Source organism: Eubalaena glacialis, chromosome 3, assembly GCF_028564815.1.
Source record: "Eubalaena glacialis isolate mEubGla1 chromosome 3, mEubGla1.1.hap2.+ XY, whole genome shotgun sequence".
NCBI classification, from domain to species: domain Eukaryota; kingdom Metazoa; phylum Chordata; class Mammalia; order Artiodactyla; family Balaenidae; genus Eubalaena; species Eubalaena glacialis.
Window position 1 is genome coordinate 2,773,784 of NC_083718.1, and position 21,241 is coordinate 2,795,024.

Consider the following 21,241-nt stretch of genomic DNA (forward strand, 5'->3'; position numbering starts at 1 on the left):
GTCTCCCGCCCGCCTGGGTGGGAGAAGCCTCCCACGACCCAGCACGACCCGCCCAACCCCCCACGAAACTTGCAAACCTACATCCTTGGAAACAATGCCTAACACCTCCTCCATTCCTACTTTTTGGTGCTTTCGAGAAACCAGAATACTTTTCTCGTAGCACGTGCCTACTCTTTAGCCGCAGAAGAAACCTAGATTTTTTTTTTTCCCCCCCGAAATTCTCCACAACCAGGCCGGGATAGCCCGAGGGGAAAGAGAAACAAGTTTATCAGTCTACGGAAGCTCGGGTTCTGCCTAAGTTCTCCGCCCCTCCCACTCGAAAAGCCCATCAGAAGCCACTTTTGCTTTCCTCTGAAAATTAAGTTCAGCTAGAACTCCAGAGTTCCGCTCCTGAGCTGGAGCCGGGAAGGGGGGTGGTGCTGGGCTACCCACCCCCCCGCTTCTAGGCGCTCCACCCCCGCGTTCGAAGCACTTTTTTTTTTTTTAAGAGAGTTTAAATTTTAGTGCAGACATATAAATTAACAAAGAGCATCGAATTGGCAGAAGCTTGCAGAAAATAAACTGGAATAGGTGAGAAGTCGTGTCATGTTAAAAAAAAAAAAATCCCTTTCTGCTGCCTGAGTAAACAGCCTGTAGTCCAGGAGGAAAAACTGCGGCCAGTCTAGACCTTCTACCCCTAGAAAGATGCCTGGTAGGGGGTGGCCAGCCAATGGCGACTGATTCACAGTCACTATGGGAGTATCTTAGTATATCAGGGCCCCGTCTTTACCAGCGAGGAAAACGCAATGGTGTCGCATTTATCCGGGTAATCAAGACTCCTCCACCCTCCTCCAAACAAACTCGCATCCTTTCCCTGAAGGACAGGTCAGGTTTTTGGAGACTTTGGCCTGTATTATCGGAATCTACAGCTCTCGGTAATAAGGCTTCCCTGTAGAACTTTTTAGACTTCATTTTCTTTGGGGCGAGTTGCCCCCGCCCAGGGGTGTAGGCGCGTCCCACCCTGGTCGAGCCGGTGCCCTTCGAGGTGAATGGGGAGATCCGGTCTGGAGAAAGGAGCCGGCTGGGAAATAGCCTTGGGTAGGTGGTCCAATCTAATCTAGCTCTTCCTCTCTGTAATTGAAATGGAGATGTGAGTCAGCTCCAACTCAACACTGGAGACTCCACTCTCGGAACCACCCCTGTCCATTCTCGGGACAAACCAGAACACTGAGTGACGTTCTCGAGGACGACGCTGGCGCCTGCAGGCCACCAAGCCCTGGGTGAAACCTGCTCAACGCTCACACGGCCACTCCACTCCCCATAGCCCCTCCCGCGCCTCAACCTGGACCGGGAACTCAGATCTGAGCACTAGGTGATTCTAGGCTGACATCCCATTGCATCTGGCCAGACTGGAAGCTTCATGAGGGAAGGGACGACGTGCCGCTCAGCTTCCGAATCCTCGGCTGTGGCCGCGCGGGGATGGACCATCGGGAGCCTCCTGCCTTAGGGAAGCCCCCGCGCAAGGTGTTCTGGTTCTTAAGATCAAAGAGTGCCGGACCCGCAGAACTGCGGCCGTCGAGCAATTCAGGTCCCTCTTGGACAACAAAGAAAGAGTGGGTTTGGAAAGGCGGCACTCGGGGTGGTCTCATCCCCCTGGGACTTGCCGCGCGGGTGTAGGGAGAGTGTTAGGGGCCCCGAGATGCCGCGGATCGCGCTTTTCGGAGGCTGTCAGCTCCTTTTCCAACTTGCAGACAACTTTCGTGGTTAAGAGATGGTGGCCAGCGTGCGCCGAGCCTTGGGACGAATTCTTTCGCTTTCCCCAGGGTTTCTTGTCTGGACACTGTGGGGCGTCGCTTCGGGGACCTGGTGGCGGGTTCCGAGCAGTTTTCTTTCCAATCCTATAGACACCGCTGGAGGCGGCGGAGCTTTGGGGCCCTGAGGCTGCGGACGTCCAGAGCAAGCCTCAGCAGCATTAACTGTGAAAAACGTTAGCGCCGGGCGTGGGACCAGCATCTCCCTGCAGGAGACACACCCGGCTTTGTCAAAAGTGCTTAAAAAGGGCGGGGGAGGGGGTGCTTAAACTATCTCTTTCCCTATGCCCTCCCCCCAGGAGACCTTTACTCGTTTCTTAGGAATAAAAGGTCCTCTCTAAACTCACTCATTTTGAGTGATTTCCCTGCCGTCCTCATATCACTGACTCTATAACAAGTGGATGCTGTGAATTTCCTCTCAGTTTCCTTTTCATCCACTCAGGAGCCCCGCGAGTTGCTACCATAAGCCACAGAACTGCAAGCTCAACGTCAAACTCCAGAGATCCTTTCAGGAAATTCCAGAGTCAGAGACCAGAAGTGCCTCCCCGCCCCCCCATCTCTGCTCAGCTCTCAGGGCTCCAGATGGCTCCACCCCACCCATACGCCAAGCCCCAGCCCACCCTTCCAAATTCTTCGGGGTTTCCACTGCGGATTGAAGAGGAAGATACAGAGCGATTGACAAATGTCTTACTTAAGCCCAAAATGCCTTTCGGAAGAAAGTCTGAGTAGACAAACATTGCTTGTAATCATACTTTCTTTATATCAACAAGGGCAAAAAGATACTACCTTGAGGAAAAAGCATGGATTTCAGAGTCACATCCATGATTTCCATTTACAGCCCACTCTTCTGACAAACTGAGTGACCTTGGGTAGATCACTTGACCTTTCTGAGTCCATTTTTTTTCTTCATCAGTAAAGTAAGGCTAACAAAGAAAACTTTTTTTAAACAAAATAAACTTTATACACAGGTGATCGTGTCAGAAGAGCAGCCCACCACACTGTTATTAATATCAGTTCTGTTATCTTTTTCTCTTTCTCCCTAATTTCCCCCAAACCATCCTCTGTAAGGAAAACAACTAGGAAGGGAATCACTAGCCATTCTAAGGACCATTAAAAATAGATCCTTCCAGTGGGAGGTTCTTGCCAACGCCACCATCTTGCAGTGTTTGACACAGTCCTCAGGACTCAATCACATTACCCGCAGATATTCAGCTTATTTGAGGTTTAAAAGTAAAGTATATCTTTTCTTACTTGTCAGTCACACAAAAACACACATAACAGAGCTTCCTCAAAGACTGAGAAAGAGGCAGCCTTTATTGATCGGTCTGGTCAATTTCAGTCCACATGTTTCCCCAGGCTCAATCTCTCATACACCGGTCATATTTCAGCTCTTCCCCAGGCCCTTCCCACACACAATGCTCCCCAAACTCCTGAAGTTCCTTGAAGCCAAGTGGGTTTCTCAGAGAAGTTGTTCCAGCAAGGTGAAGAGTGAAGACATACCCTCAAATAAGTAGCTTTATCCTGAGGGAAGTTCTGGACTTGGGGAGTAAGACGTCTGACTCTTGCCCTGCATAGGGCATCCCTGGAGGTGTTTGGGGAGGTTGGAAAACTGGCGGGAGACTGTCCCAGAGCCCCTCTCTAGCTCAGCTCAAGTTCAAGGCTGAATCCAAGATAACCCTAGACATTGTGTCTGCGTGGAGGGGTCAAGTAAAGAAAAAAAGCATTCCCAAGCCTCTGTTCTGGCTTCATCCATACATCTCTCTTGGTTTATTAAAAGAGGCATTAAAGAAATTCTTTAAGTCCCATCACAATTGAGGATCCAGGCCAGCAAAGAGAATCTGAGATGCATTGTTTTGGAAGTGGGCAGGAGCCGGGAAGGAGACAAGGCTCCAAGGCTTAGCTTCCTGGAGGGAACTGGCTGCCTAAGCCCAGCAGCAAGAATCAGACCATGGGCTTGGGTGACTGGTGTTCTAAACAGCACTGCAAATAAAGCTGGCTAGAGGTTAGGGCGACATAACAGGCTTTCTCACTTTCCACTGTGTGACGCTGACTTCCAGAGATCTTAAGGGCACAGAGCTTACTGGAGGTTATCAATGGAATCAAATCAGACTCCGAGAGTGCTAAGGGGACCAGATAGCAACGTTTATATCACAGTCTCAAGACAGCATTTGCACTGTGTATTACGTACCCCTAACTACACAGACAGAACTTCCTGTGGTCAGGATGCAACATTATATGGACTGTATAACATTCTTCAAGGATGCACTTAATTCGAAGAATTACATAAATTTAATACAAATCAAACATAACGTTGAGCACATTGCAAGAGGGTCAATAAATACTCGTTACATGACATGTTTCCTACCACACAGATTTGGCTCTTTTGCTGACATAGACAGGTACTTTATTCTCTCTCTCAAAGTAGTACTGCGTATCATTCAGTAAAATCACCCCATTGGCGAGAAAGAAAAAAGCCTAAGCCAGAAGCCAAGAATCTGGACAGCATCCCAGAGCTAGTTAACTTTAGGGGAACGATCTGGTTATAACGCAAGTCTGCTGCTCTTACACCGCACAGATTATCTTGCAGGTAGGCAGAAGGAACAACGGCATCTTATTTTCACTTTTCTATATGAGCACACATGTCTATATGCAATTTTCATGGAACCACCAGTGTGCATAAAAGAAAAATGTCGTGCCATGTCTCTAGGACCCATAGAGACAGCTTTTTAGATAAACAGAGGCACATTTCCCAGAAGAACACAAACGAGCTGATGTAGAATTCAAACCCTGACTGAGCTGTACATACACTGGGCTTAGTTTTGGGAACCTCTCCCCACTCCATCCCAACGTGCAACTTGCCATCAAAGCCACCGGGACCTCAGACCCTCTGAGTTGCGCCCGTGGGTTCCCCTCACTGGGCCTGCCTGGGGCGGTCAGACCCCCATCCAAGAGGCAACTGGCCTTCAGGGACCCACTGGAGGACCTGATGGCTCCACTGTCCCTCCGGGTGACGGTCTGGCCAAGAACCCCGGGAATGGCCCCCAGCACCCCCGGGAGGCTACGCTGTGGAACAGACCGACCCTCAGTGCCAGCAGCCGCCTCCGGTTAACCAAGATGTTCAAAATAGGGACACCTCACAACCAACCGTGGGGCTGCAATACCCGGGGACGGGGGGAGAGAGCGTGCCTGGGCCGGGAGGGGGCGGTGGCTGCGAATAAGATCCGGAAAGAGGGGTTTTTTTTAACCGGAAAATTCACTGTTATTTTGTCACCCCAGGATCTGGCGCCCGGAAGTGCCCGCACAGGTTTCGGGTGTCGGGGGTGGGATCGCGGAGGCCCTGGGCTTCTCCTTCGGGGCCTTCTTGAGGCTCAGCCTCTAGCGATCCCTCCGGGGCTAGACGGACGCCCCGCCGGCTGCCGGCGCTCCGGACCCGGCGGACCCCAGACTTGCAGGTGGTCCAGCTTCACGCCCGGGACGGACCCGGCGCGGTGCTGAGTGCCGGGCGTCGGGTGAAAAATACGCTTCTTCGGCGGTAGCCGAGGCAACGCGAAAGAGGCTCCTCCACCATCTCACCCGCATTCCTTCACCCTGGGCCTGCGCCGCGCCGTGGGGGTCCTCGTGTGTGGTCTCGGGAATCCCCTCGCCCTGAATTCGCATCCGCGGGCGGGTGAGTCTCCGAGCGCGCACTCGCCGCGCGCCCCCGCCTCCCCGGCCCGAGCGCGCCTCTCCCCGCGCGCCCCCGCCTCCCCGGCCCGAGCGCGCCTCTCCCCGCGCGTCCCCGCCTCCCCGGCCCGAGCGCGCCCTCGCCGCGCGCCGCCGACGCCAGCAGCGCGGTGGCCCAGCGCGGCCGCTGCCTGTAGGGACCCTTCGCCCATCCGCCCAGGCGGCTGCGCCCCGGGCAAAGATTTGAAATCGCTCTGTGTTCTCTTCCAGCTCCTTCTGTGCCCGTATTTTCTTTTTATCAGCAGAGCAATTGATTCTCTGTTGCACTCTGCCTGCCTTCCCGTTGTTTTCTTTTTCGTAAGTACAGAACAGTTTTTTGGTAACCATTTCCTCAATTGATATACTTTAGGGTGTAGTTGGCCCATAAAAAAAGCAATCACTGCGTTCAGTGGAGTCAGCTGGTTATCAAGGGAGAGAGGAAAAGCCGGAGCCTTGATTTTCCTTCTTGTTCCAGCGGCGCTGGAACTCAGCGCCGATGACAGGCCTCTGCGAATTACAGGGAAATTCCATTTCGAAAGTCTAAGAAAGTGCTACAAGAAAGGGCTTAGGTCCTTCAGAAACTAGTGGGAAGGAAGAAGGGCAGGATTTCCAACAGACTAATAATTACAGACCCCTGGGAATTACTTCCCTTTAGCCCTTTACTTTCAGGATTAATTAAAGGTATTCTTGTAACGTTAACGTTTGTGACTCGCCATTATTTTTTAAAAATGAATATAAACTTTGTTTACTTATTCTGTTTATGAAAAGACATGCTCATTATTTTGAAAAACAGTCACCCTTAACTTCTAATCCTTAACTAATGATGGTATTTTTTTGTTTGTTTTTGTTTTTGGCTCGAAAAACAAAAGTTTTCTACAATATCTGCAATGAATGAGACACACTGTGATGTGGCTTGAAACTCCACAGATACGTGAAAGCACTTGTTAAAGTTTGATCAATGGTGACTCCATATGGTTAACTTGCTTCAAGTTGTTCAAATTTTAGTTTATTATTTCTCATTTAAAATTATCAGAAAATATTAGGGATGAAGGTGAGATATTGTACATTTTGTTTTCTGGCTGTTTTAGGCTAATAGGATGACATGCAAAAACAGAGGATATAATGAATATTTGAAATACGCGTTTGCCTTTTTTGAACTTCAAGAAAGATAAATGTGTGATATATATGTGGACTTATGTGCTTTTAATAAACACAATTGGAAAAGCAGTGACTTATAATAGTAAATACATCGATGAGATTAAATTACATGTATTAGTGTAGTAGCAGGATAATAAATAGATGATAAAAAGAGCAACTCCTACTTACCAATAGGTGTAAGTCCGTGCTTTAGAGATTCTTGTAAATCCCCCGTATCCGAATTAGAAGACATTGTTAATGAAATTATAGGCAGTCCTTTGGCTTAAAGCAGAAATCATTGAGCATAAGAAAAAGTGCAGCTTGTCAAATTCTGTAGCCTTGGGGAGGACACATCAGACTACAGTAACCCTCAGTGAAAGTTAAGAAAAAGCAAAAAACAAAAACCAAAAAAAATCCAAGAATCCAGAAAGTTACAAGCAAGTATTTCCCTGGACTCTGTACTTTTTCCAGCATTAGTGACCTGCTGTAAACAATGTATCCAGTTTCATGATGGTTTCTAATCAGAGGAATGGAAACTTTCGATAGGCTTGGACTAATCACATGACTCTATGCAGGTTGATAAGAGGACCCTGTTATAAAGTGACAGCAAAAGAGATAAGAACTCTTGGCAGATAATGGCAAACAAATGATTAACTCAGAAATGGAGAGGTGCAGTGCAGCTCAGAGAGTGCAGAGTTGTAAAACTGAGGGGTCAGAAGATCGTACTTAGTGGATAAAACTCCAAACCAGCTTAAATCCACTAACTAAACTTAGGCTTGTGACATACCCCCTTGATGTCATCACCTCTTTGCATAGAGGAGGACAGATGTAGCTCGCCTGACCTCTGTAAATATATTTTAGATGATAACGTTGGCAGACATTCATTCTTTAAGTGATGACTAGGGATATGATTGACACTTTGAAGCACTACAGGTAGCATTACCGAGCTTGTGCTCATTTATTTATTCATGTTTTGTCAACCAACTTTTTTTATCATGCCTGTTCATTAGCTGAGGAGTTAACCGTAGCTTGTTTGTACATTGGTCGGTTGATTAAAAGGGCAGCCTATCTCTTTACCCCAATAAAGTAAAACTTATACTTTGAGGTTAATGCTGGCAAAATGATGAATGTGTAATACATTTTCCATAATTTAAAAATTATCATTCTTTCCTTGAATCCATGGAAAAAAATCTGGATTACTCCTGACCATGAAAGAACTATTACTCAAATTACCAAGGGTAGTTTTAGGCTCTTGTGAAATATCCCTGTTGTTCTTTAAAGTAATAGAGTCTGGATTCTTAGAGCAATGTATGTCTTTTCCTATGTTGTGGAACAACAGTTAGTTATTTTCTTGTATGTTTTGATTTTGCTAATGGAGCAAACTTTTTTTTTTTATTTTTTATTGGCCTGAGATTCTATTTGGAAAACCCAGAATGTTTATGTATAGCATTTTTTCCCATCAAAATTTTAATTTTTTTGGATTAGGTTTGACTGCATATAATAGAAAAAGCAGAATGCCAGTGGTTTAAATAAGACATTTATTTCTCTCTTGTAAAAGAAATTCAGAGGTAGTGATGGCACAGTGGCCCTACAAAGTTGTCCAGGACCTGGTTCTTTCCATTTTACTCTCCTCTGTCTCTTGTCCTCATGTTCCAAAATGACTGCTAGAGGTCAGCCATCACTACCAGGAAGCAGTACAGAGGAAGGGAGAAAACACATATTCCTTTTCCAGGACATTTCCTGAAAGTGCCATGTAAACACTTTGCTTACAGCTCACTAGGCAGAAATTTGACACATACCCACACTTAGCTGCAAGGGAGGCTGGGGAGTGAAGTATATAGCTGGGCAAGTAAATGTATATTTCAAACTAACAAGGATTAGGTAATTATAATCATCCATGTCAGTTCTTTGTTGTTATTTCTTTAAACAGTCAAACAATAATGTGGCATAATACCAGAAATGTACATATGTAGATAGTAAAGGACCTATGACCCTGAAAAGCAGCTATTCTCTTAAAAATTATAAGGCTCTAAAAGCTTTTTGCTTATGTGAATTATATCTATTAGTATTTATTTTATTCGACATTAAAATTGAGAAAGTAAAAAAATTATTATTTTTAAAATTTTTATTGGAGTATAGTTGATTTACAATGTTGTGTTAGTTTCAGGTGTACAGCAAAGTGAATCAGTTATATATATATATATATATATATATATATATATATATGTTCTAAAAAAGTATTATTTATAAATATATTAATTTGTAGTTGTTAAAGTATATTACTATAAATAACACATTGAAAATTGAAAATAGGTGTTTTCTAAAACAAAATAATCCATAAAAAGTGACATTTTCAGAAGTCTTTTTAATGTCTAGCTCAATAGAAAGCTGGATTCTCACATCTCCTTCTGCATTCAGTCTGTAGTGATATGTTGTTTTGGCTGAAGTACATAAAAAACATGGGACTTCCCTGGTGGCACAGTGGTTAAGAATCCGCCTGCCAATGAAGGGGACACTGGTTTGAGCCCTGGTCCGGGAAGATCCCACATGCTGCGAAGAAACTAAGCCCATGCGCCACAACTACTGAGCCTGCATTCTAGAGCTCGTGAGCCACAACTACTGAGTCCATGTGTCACAACTACTGAGCCTGTGCTCTAGAGCCCATGCTCTGCAACAAGAGAAGCCACCGCAATGAGAAGCCCGCACACCGCAACGAAGAGTGGCCCCTGCTCGCCTCAACTAGAGAAAACCCACACGCAGCAATGAAGACCCAACACAGCCAAACATAAATAAAATTTAAAAATAATAATAATAAAAACATGGTCTTCAGAATATGAAGGCAGAAGAAAAGAGCAGTGTTACAATAGCTTTTTCAGATAATTATGGATCTTTTTCTTTGATACTACACCCAAATTCCACAAGTGATAGCTTCTTCGTAGTTGAAATGTGGAATCCTTAACCAAATCTGTGAACATTTTGTCCTCTATTGCACTAAAATTCATTGACCTTTTTTACACTTCAAATGCACCTTTTCCTGTGCATGATTTTATTACATCTTACACTGGTGATTTGGAAAAATATATGTTCATCAAATTTGGCAAATGTTCCAAATGTGGACAAATATCAAAACTTATACTCACTAATATCACCACTGATCTCATCAGAAGTCTTTAAATACTGGGAAGCTGTCCAACTCTCAGTGGAATATACAGATTTTCTAAAATCCAAATGTTCACTTGAAAGTCTGAGTTTTATCAGTGAAAAAAGTACTCTCAGTTTTTTCCTTGAAGTAATAGGTTTACTTCGTATTCAAGAAATGTCTCCAAAATACCTATGTCTAAATAACCATAGTCTGTCAGCCATTCTCAAAATGTAAAAAATAACATTTCATAAAAAAGCTGCCACGTTCTTCAAGAGTAACATGGTTTTTAAAAATTGAAGTAGAGTTGATGTACGATGTGTTAATTTCTGCTGTACAGCAAAGTGACTCAGTTATATGTATACATATATATGTACATATGTTCTTTCTTATATTCTTTTCCATTATGATTTATCCCAGGGCATTGAATATAGTTCCCTGTGCTCTACAGTAGGACCTTGTTGTCCATCCTTTCTATAAGAGTAGCGTGTTAATAATTTTTTACCAGCCAAATCATATATGGAATACGCGATTGTTCCGGTCAGAGAATACAATGTTTGGAATTTTTTATAAAACAAAATGGTCTGTTGGGACTTCCCTGGTGGTCCAGTGGTTGGGACTTCGCGCTTTCATTGCCGAGCACGAGGGTTCAATCCCTGGTCGGGGAATTAGGATCCTGCAAGCTGCGCAGCGCAGCCAAAAAAAAAAAGGTCTGTTAATTTGGTCTGTTTTAAAAATGTGCTTTCATAATTACATTTTCATGAAATTGGGGGTATGGAAGAGATCTGAATGCAATTAAAATAGATAATATCTTTTGTTAAATATTATGAGCCATATTCCCCCGCAAAAGTTTGAAAAGAAAGCACTTTGGAATTTCTTCTGTGAACAGAAACTTTTCCTGGTCCCATCAACCTCCGCGTCCTAACCAGGGCTGCCTGTTCCGAACAGGTTGTGGAAAGATTTTTGGAACTTGGAAGAGCTGGATGCTCACCATAGGGACCTGAGATTCGGGCTGTTTTTATGACTTTTCTTGTCTTTGAGATAAATGTCAAGATTATTTCAAAATATAATTCCCTACACCTCAGGTTTAGTCCTTTAGGGGAGTAAAGTTAGGAAACTCAACACCATATGATCCAGCAATCCCACTCCTGGGCATGTATCCGGAAGAAACTATAATTCAAAAAGATACATGCACCCCAAAGTTCACAGCAGCACTCTTCACAATAGCCAGGACATGGAAGCAACCTAAATGCCCATCGACAGATGAATGGATAAAGAAGATGTGGTACATATATACAATGAAATAGTCCTTAGCCATAAAAAAGAATGAAATAACGCCATTTGCAGCAACATGGGTGGACCTAGAGATGATCATACTAAGTGAAGGAAGTCAGACAAAGACAAGTACTATATGATATCACTTATATGTGGAATCTAAAACATGATGCAAACAAACTTATCTATGACAGAAACAGACTCACAGACATAGAGAACAGACTTGAACACGTTATAACCTAATTAGATCAGTTGCTTAAATCAAAATGTTAATAAGGCTAAAGTCCAAGTTTTAAAGTTTTATAAATGGAAAAATTATTTGCAAGATCATATGGACACCTAGTATTGCTAGCTATCACTCACAGACTTGGGCCTTAATTAGGAAAGGATCAGTGCAATACACTTGTGCAGTTAATAAAAACAAAGTGACCTTTTCTGAAAATTTTGCTTGGATGGGGGTACTGGGTAAGTTGGAATATAAATTTATGACACTAGCTAATTTTCATGTTAAAATTGAAATTTTATTTTATTCTTTTAGGTGTCTGGAAGAGAATCTTTCTCAATCAGTGACTAAAGCCCATGTATCAATACTTGCAAGCCTTTATGTGCTTTTAAACAATATTAACATTGATGCTTCTTTTTTTAATTTTTATTTTATATTATAGTCGATTTACAATGTTGTGTTAGTTTCAGGTGTACAGCAAAGTGATTCAGTTATACATATACATACATCCATTCTTTTTCAGGTTCTTTCCCCATATAAGTTATTACAAGAATATTGAGTAGAGTTCCCTGTGCTATACAGTAGGTTCTTGTTGATTATTTATTTTATATATAGTAGTGTGGATGCTTTTTTTAAACTAAGTAAATGGGGTGCGTACGTATGTGTACCGATCATTTATAACTGAACATATGGACGTTGGTTGTAACATAATTTCACACGTCATATACTGTAATAGATTAAGCAGTCATTGTCTGAAGAGTCACATTATAGAATTCATTATCCCCCCCTTTTTTTCTTTGTTGTTTACTCTGATTACTGTTATGTTTTCATTTCTCCTCTTGCTTCATGTTATTTTGGTTGAAATGTTGGAATACTGCATCGGAATGATAAAAGTGCTATATGGAAAGACCAGTTAGAAGAGAAATGAGAATAAAGGAAGACCTCTCACCTCCTCCCTCTCTGCCGCGTTCTAGCTGTGTTGCTGGCTCCCAGCCCTACTGGACGCACACTCTCCTCTGTATCCGGTTTGGGTGGCATGGGACCTGGGTGACTCCTGGAAATCAGGGTGAGAATTGGCAGTGGCCATGACTGTGGTCCAGAGATGGCATTTGATAAACATGCTGTTTTTTTCTCTGAGCTTTAAGCTCTTGTGTACACTCTACTTTGCATGAATACATTAGGTATTATTTACTTAGATTACTTTTTTCTTTTAAATATATCATGGATTTCAAAATATGATTTTTATTGAAACCAATGATTTCTTCTCTAATTTTCAGATAGAAACCCAGAAGGAGCATATATTTTTGCAGGCATATTTTACACCTGTAACTGCTTTGGAAGATGTAGGTCTTCTTTCACACATGCCTGAGTGTTGGACACACATTTGTTAAGGCTTTACATATTATTCAACCCATCAAATAGTCTTGCCCATCAAATCCTCCCAACACGCTGGCTGTACACCTAATTGTCTTTACCTGAAAAACCAGGAGAGCACATTATAAGATCATGGTCGCCATGAAGGTAGTAGTTAAGCATCTGGGATTTGGGATCAGAAAGTTCACAATTGCCATACTCACTTTGTTCCCTACTCAGGGGCAAAGCAATGCTTGACCTCTTTGAGCATTAAAGTCTTCAAGTAAAAATGACAAAAATTATGGAATCCCATAGTGTTTGTTGTGAGAAGTAAATGAGATCATATATAGAAAGTGTCCAATACATATTTTGATGTCATTAAAAACCAGTATGGACCGTGTGACTTGGGTTCTTGGGTGAGAGACTCATCTTCCATAATGGAATTTTGGAAAACATGTGCAAGTTTCTTCTTTTGTATTTTGTTTTTGACACCAGTTCTTAGTTTAGTCACATACTACTTGACACCCTATAGAAGACCTCCCATGATTTATAATTTAATAGCGTTATGTAGTGCTTTGCTTTGATTCTCTTCTTTTTTGTGTATGGCTAATAAAACATGGAACAATAAAAAAGATTGGATTTCATGCTTTGTTACATGCTTCTGATTAGACAGAATTATTTACAAAATATACAAAAAATGTTAAAGGATGATAGCATTACTGGGTTCCTAATAACTCCCACCAGAACCTTTAAAACATACTATTTGCTATTTGTCACTCTTATTCACGTTCCTGTAGACCTTACTGGCATGTGGAGGAAACGTTGCATTAATGAGTTACTTTGGTCTTTTGAAGCTTATCTAGGAGGCTAATTGAATAGAAATAGATACTCAGTACTTTGTGAGAAATGAACATATTTTTGTGAAAGAAAGGCTGGAATAACATTCACATGTGATATGAATAACAGGTGCTCGGAACTCAGCCCCAAAGATGGGTTAATGAACAATTTAGGTTCCAACCGGGCTGGGGGAAAAGCACAAGAGAAATTACAACCTCAATTTTTAGTAGTTATTTTTCCCAATCAAGGCCGTCTAACCACTTCCTTTTGGTGAATGTGGGCATTTAATCACCTTCATTATCCCACCGAACTCAGATACCACCACAGAGCACACTTACAGTGACTCACATGTACAAGGATACATGTTTATAATGATAAAACATTATTTGCTAACTGATTTCAGAAAGGATTTGTAAATGATTGACAGATAACTAATGACTCCTAGGCATCTTTGCCAAAATCCAGAAGGCATTCGGTAATGTCATCTGAACCCGTATTGCATGAGGATGTTGAAGTTCAGTTAATGAATTACAGTCACTGTAAACTTCCTGAATACACTCTTCCACGACATTATGACATATCTGTTAGGAATGGATATTCTTGTAAAATCGGATTTCTGGTCAGCACCGTGCATAAGCATATACCAGAAAGGCCCTGTGGGTACGTTTATACTTGGATTTATTAAGAACAAGCACCCGAAATGACTCATCATTCAAATGGACTGATTGCACCAGATACTGGGGAGTTTACAGAGGACTTATAAGAAGAACCAGTTAGTTTTTGCCAAACCATGGCTTACTGGGGCATTTTTGCTGATACCCTTCACTAACAATGCCATTTGCCACTGATTTCGTTTAAGACCTGGGCTAACATTGGCACCGAATAAATCAATCAATAAATAATCAGCTTCTTTAACAACCCCCAAGCCCCAAATTATATAAGACGATGGGGTGGCAGATCTGGAAAAATAATGACTATGTAAAGATTTCTTTTCATTCTTTTTAATAACTGTGAGAAATGTGGCACCTGGCAGGAAAGATAAGTCACTTTTACACAGTACTATTATGGCCAGGTAAATATTACTCACTTTTTATAGCACTAATAATTAAACAGAGCCTTAGTCAATCTTTCAGCAATTGAAATGTTTAAGACTTTATTCTTCTGTAGGCTTGTGTTGAGTTCCCCACGTTTATCACAATCTGTGATTTGACTTACGGTTCATATCTTTATTTAGAGTAAATGAAATAAACTCAGTGCCATTTTGTTTCCATTTAAGGCCTTTTAAAACATTTAGGCAAATAACTAAATTATCTAAACTGTTTTTAAAAGAGGGATCTGTAGAGCACCCAAAGTGATTTCCCTAGGAGTTACATAGTAATTATTTTCTAAAAAATATGGAGCCACAAAATAGATCTCAGACATGCTTAATCCATGCAACTGAAGGTTGTATATTACCTGACATTATCTCGTTGACCACATGAATAAAACACTTTTTCAAGTAATAAGTGTTCCTCTAGAATGGAATATTTTATATGGTTAAATCTTATATGGGGACATATAACTCAATCTCGATTGCGTTTCAGTTATTCTAATAGACATTGTTTTATTGTTTTTTTGGCCCTCTCAATCCTTTGTGCAAAAAAAAATGTTTAATCAAAAATGATAAAGTAGAATTTAAAAATATCTATTCCTTAAACAGTTTCTCAACACAGCAATCTGTGATTAGTCAAAACATCAATCATCAATCTACTGACTGTAATAAAATAATGGCATAAATGCACATTACATTTTGGGAAAGGAAAGATAAAACCAAAAAAGAAAGGATTAATTGAAAAAAAACTGAAGATACTTAGAAAGGTCATCTTATACTACGTGAAACTGAGAAAAACAAAAATGAGTTTCAAAGAGGGAGGCATACTTTCTACCTGTTATTTTTATTTCCATGAAAATAGCAAGTTATACCCTCAAGCATATTTTATTTAGATACTAATGTATTTTAGATTTTTCAAGTTCTTTTGCATTTCCCAGAAAGCCACAAACCATCCAATTTTTCTATTTTACGCTAATAATTAAGAGAAAAAAGAGTTGATATTACAGGTAAATAAAAAAACTGAAATTGTTGTGAGATTTCAATTATCTATTCTCTCTTTCATTAACTTCCATTACCACCCAAATTTAAATGTGCTGTTTTTAAATTTAGTGCCATTTTTGGCCTTTATTATGATCTTAAAGCTTTATTCATATTAATTATATAATATTAATATTAGAATATATATGATATTTAGAACAGTTGTTACTAGATACGTGATTTTTGACTACTTTTTCAACCTCTCTTTATCTCTATAGCCTCATGTATCATTTCTCCATTTACTGAGCACATACTATATGCCAGGCACTCTGTGAAGTGCCTTACATATGCTCTATCATTTAGTTCTAAAACTAATTATTATGAATTAAATGATATATATGCCTGGCACACAGCGGTTATTCAATAAACATCCGCTGACAATATTAGTATTGATGGCTGGGAAGATTTACACTAGGGAAATGCAAAGACCTTTAAACATAGAATTGGTAATGCATGATGTCCTTAAATGATGTAAATATATATACATATCAACAAATCATAAGTGCAGATCCAATTCATCATGTCCCAAATGGAACTCATTATCTTTCATTTCAAACGCCATTTTTTTTTTTTTTTGGATGAATGACACCACCAAATTGCTAAATCGGAAATTTGGGTATCATTCTAAAAATCTCCCTCTGATTTACTTGCTGTGTCTATTCAGTTGCCCAGCTCAGTCCATTCTGTTTCAATAACATCCCTCAACGGCATCCCGTCCTCTGGTCCTGTCATTGCCTTGGCTTCCGACATCCACACTGGACAGCTCACGGGCTCTGAGCCAGAGGGACTCGAGGTCTGGTCTGGGCACATCATTGATTAACATGGTGACCCTTGGTGAATTCTGTGTTCCCTTTAACTCTGTTTTCTCAGTGTGGGTACAGCATGAACCACGACTCCTGAGATGGTGGGAAGGTTAGATGAGAACTCACGGGGCAGGTGTAGCCTGATGACTGATACATACAGGCCCCTCATCATTTCTCCCTTTGATCCTTTCTGTCACCTCCCGAGGGTTCCTTGTCTTTGCTCTGGCTTCCTCTAGGCCTTTTCCCACACTCCTGCTTAACGAATTTTAAAACATTGAATAATGATTCTGCCGCTTAAAATTCTTCAATGGTTTGCCATACTCTTTTTTTTTTTGATAAATGTATTTATTTTATTTTATTTATTTTTGGCTGTGTTGGGTCTTCATTGCTGCGCAGGGGCTTTCTCTAGTTGCGGCGAGGGGGGGCTACTCATCGTTGAGGTGTGCGGGCTTCTCATTGCGGTGGCTTCTCTTGTTGCAGAGCACGGGCTCTAGGTGTGCGGGCTTCAGTAATTGTGGCTCGCGAGCTTTAGAGCACAGACTCAGTAGTTATGGCACACAGGCTTAGTTGTTCCGCGGCATGTGGGATCTTCCCGGACCAGGGCTCGAACCCATGTCCCCTGCACTGGCAGGTGGATTCTTAACCACTGCACCACCAAGGAAGCCCTGCCATACTCTTTAGGATAAAAAGTTCATACTGTTTAAGTTTATTACACAAGACCCTTTAGGATCTGACCTTTTTTTTTTTTTTAAACTTCTCTATCTTCTCCCCCACTTTCTCATTCATTCTGTACTCTACCTATAAAGAACTACTTGTCAATCCTCAAAACATCATAGTGTTTCATGCCTCTGTCTGTTCAATCATCTCTTCATTTGTTCATTTATCCATCCATCCATCTGCTTCATCAGCTAAAATGTACAAGAGGCTATAATGATGCCGGGGATAAAGAGTCAACCTCGCGAGGTTCGATTTGGTGGAAGAGAGAAAAGAGGAGAGTTAATTATCAGAGCTCAGGGTGCTGGGGGTACGCAGGTGTCCCTAATCCATCTTGAGAGAGATGAATGGCAAGCGTCCTGGAGGAAGTGGGGCTGGAGGATCCTTGAGGACAAAGCAGAGTTAGCCGAGTGACAAGGGGGTTCCTGAGAGGAAGCAGTTCACACCAGCCATGGAAGCGTGAGGGGCTGTGGAGTGCTCGGGGTCCTAACCCCATTCCACAAGTGCAAAGCCTGGCCTGTGTTTAAGATATGTCCTTGGAGCGTGGAAACACGCAGAGAGAACGGCTAACAACTGGGGATGGCTGAATAAATGATACTATCTCCACTTCACTGGCTACAATGCAGCCATTGAAAAACAAAGCTAAGCAGAGCCTTCACTGGATGGCTTGGAGGGATTCCTGTGAAGTATTTATTGCTGCATGGGCACAGCACGGTAATTGTGTGAGTGGGAGAACCAAGCAAAAGAGAAGAAAAGATGATAGAGGCGTATGATCACATTTATGCATTTAGGTAAAAATCTGTGTACATGTAGATATGTATACAAATAAAATAAAGAGATTAAAGCAACTTAGAAAATGCAGTCAAGTATAAAGGGAAGATATATAAATCACCTGTAATCCTGACATCTTGAGATCTTAAAGCTCTGAAATATTTTCTTCTCATCTTTTCCTATGTATTTAAGGATTTAAATACAGACAAATTTGGTATCATATTGTATATATTGTTTTATGTTCTGCCCTTTAAAAAAAATTGTTTATAACAACCCTTGCTTAATAGATATTACAACATTTATTTAATTTTATTTATTTATTTTTTCCAGCATGTGGGATCTTAGTTCCCCAACCAGGGATCGAACACGTGCCCCCTGCATTGAGAGCATGGAGTCTTAACCACTGGACCACCAGGGAAGTCCCTATATTCTGCCCTTTTAAACATCTACGTTATATGATCAATATTTTTCCATCCCATTATATTTTTTCTAAATCATGATTTTTAATTTCTGGCTGCTGTTCCTTTAGATCTCTCTTTTGTAATTTATCGTTCTCTTGTTGTTGGACATTCAGTGTTCATTCATTAATTTTCCTGATTTAAATAACCTTGGCCTTGTCACTTATTAGCTGTGTGACCATGGACGGCTTACTTAATCTTTTTGTACCTCAGTAAAATGGAAATAGTAATAGTATAGGGTTGTTATAAACAGCAAAATGGGGACTTCCCTGGTGGCGCAGTGGTTAAGACTCTGCGCTTCCAATGCAGGGGGCCCGGGTTCGATCCCTGGTCAGGGAACTAGATCCTGCATGCATGCTGCAACTAAGAGTCCACATGCCACAACTAAGGAGCCTGCCTGCCGCAACTGAGGAGCCTGGCACAACCAAATAAATATTAAAAAAAAAAGAGTAAAATGACTTAAAATGTATTTCCTTGTAAGTGAGGCTGGCACAAAGAAAGTACTCAATAAACACTCTTTGTTTTTTCATTTGTTTGCTTTTGTTTTCTTTTCTTTTTTCTTTTTTAAAAGCTCTCTCTTTGGAAGCTGTCTGAAGCAGCATATGAAAATTTCTTCTCTTCTAGACCGAAGATGACAGTGCCTCCCTCAGACCACTGTTTGAATATTAAACAAAATGTTCCAAGTGGTTAATGTGATACCTGACACCCCACAGACCCTTAGTCCACTTTCGCTGGGTGTTTTCAAGTCTCCAGTCTCTGTAAAATGTTATTCCTCTGTGCTCACATGGCGCCCAGCATATACTCTATTATATATTATATGCTATGTTATTATCTATATTATATCTTATATACAGGACTTATGTCTCTGTACTGTGTTGGCCTATTTTCTCTTTTGTTTGTGAAGAGGTGAGTCCTTTGTTTGTCTGTCCCCACCTCCCGACACAAGGATTATACGCTGTGGGCACTCAGTGAATGTCTGGGGAAGGAAGAGTATCGAGAAAGAAGATCTAAGATGAAGGTTATTTGAGAGAACAGGAAAGAAAAAGACAAAAGAAAAATGATCATGGGGGACTTCCCTGGTGGTGCAGTGGTTAAGAATCTGCCTGCCAACGCAGGAGACACGGGTTCGAGCCCTGGTCCAGGAAGATCCCACATGCCGCGGAGCAACTAAGCCCCATGTGCCACAACTACTGAGCCTGCGCTCTAGAGCCCGTGAGCCACAACTACTGAAGCCCGCATGCCTAGAGCCCGTGCTCCGCAACAAGAGAAGCCACCACAATGAGAAGCCCGCGCACCGCAACGAAGAGTAGCCCCCTCTCGCCGCAACTAGAGAAAGCCCGCGTCCAGCAACAAAGACCCAACACAGCCAAAAATAAATAATAAATTAATTAATTAATTTTAAAAAATGGTCATGGGAAGTGAGATTAAATGTTAGGGAAATCGAGAAGGTGAAAAAAGGGAAGATAGCGTGAAGATATGGTGAGGGTCTTGGTAGTGTGAACTGGGGCTGATCACTTGGGGAAAGAATCAGAGTGAGGAAACTCTGGCTAGTAGGGTGCAGGGTTGGCTACAGTACACAATTAACCGCTAACTTTTGGGTCTCTGCTGTGTGGCAGGCACGGGGCTAAGTTCTAGTACAGGTTGTCTCATTGACTCATTTCAAGCACCCTGGGGGCTTCCCTGGTGGTCCAGTGGGTAAGACTCTGAACTCCCAATGCAGGGGGCCCAGGTTCGATCCCTGGTCAGGGAACTAGATCCTGCCTGCATGCTACACTAAGAAGTCTGCATGCCACAACTAAAGATCCCACATGCCGCAATTAAGACCTGGCACAGCCAAAGTAAATAAATAATTTTTTTAAAAGCACCCTGTATTAGGTAAATGATTTTAATTCCTCCATGAGGGAAATATCTCCCAAACTATTTTCAGAATGAGGAAACTGGGAATTCCCTGGTTGTCCAGTGGTTAGGACTCTGTGCTTTCGCTGCCGAGGGCCTGGGTTCAGTCCCTGGTCGGGGAACTAAGATCCATAAGCTGCATGGCACAGCAAAAAATAAATTAAAAATGAATGAGAAAACTGCCCAAATGTCCATCAACAGATGAATGGATACCGTGAATGTGGTACATATATACAATGGAATATTACTCAGCCATAACAAAGAATGAAATAATGCCATTTGCAGCAACATGGATGCAACTAGAGTTGTCATACTGAGTGAAGTGAGCCAGAAAGAGAAAGACAAATATCCTATGGTGTCACTTAAATGTGGAATCTAAAAAAAAAGATACAAATGAACTTATTTACAAAACAGAGAGAGACTCACAGATATAGAAAACAAACTTATGGTTACCAAAGGGGAAAGGGGAGAGAGGGATAAATTAGGAGTTTGGGATTGACATATACACACTACTATATATAAAATAGAGAACCAACAAGGACCTACTGTATAGCACAGGGAACTATACTCAGTATCTTGTAATAACCTATGAGGAAAAAGAATGTGAAAAAGAACACATATATATCTGAATCACTGTGCTGTACACTTGACGCTAACACCACATTGTAAATACTTCAATGGAAGAAAAAAGAATGAGGAAACTGGAGATTTGTGAAGCTAAATTATTTGCCCAGAGTCAACCAGCTAAGGAACGGAGTGCGATTCGCAGGTCCGTCTGGTCCCAGAGCCTGGGCATTCATTGCTCTGCTTTCCCCAATCCTTTACGGAGCTTGGACCAGACCTGGCTTCAGTGCTTCTCCAGTAAGGTCAAGTGTGTCCCATCAGTCACCATGGTAAATTACACAGCCAGCCTGGCTCTCAGTATTCTTCTCCGTTAATAGTTTGGCATATGGTCGTTGACATTCTTATGGCGCTCCCCGGTGATCCGTGAAGAGACACAGCCTTGTAGTAGGAA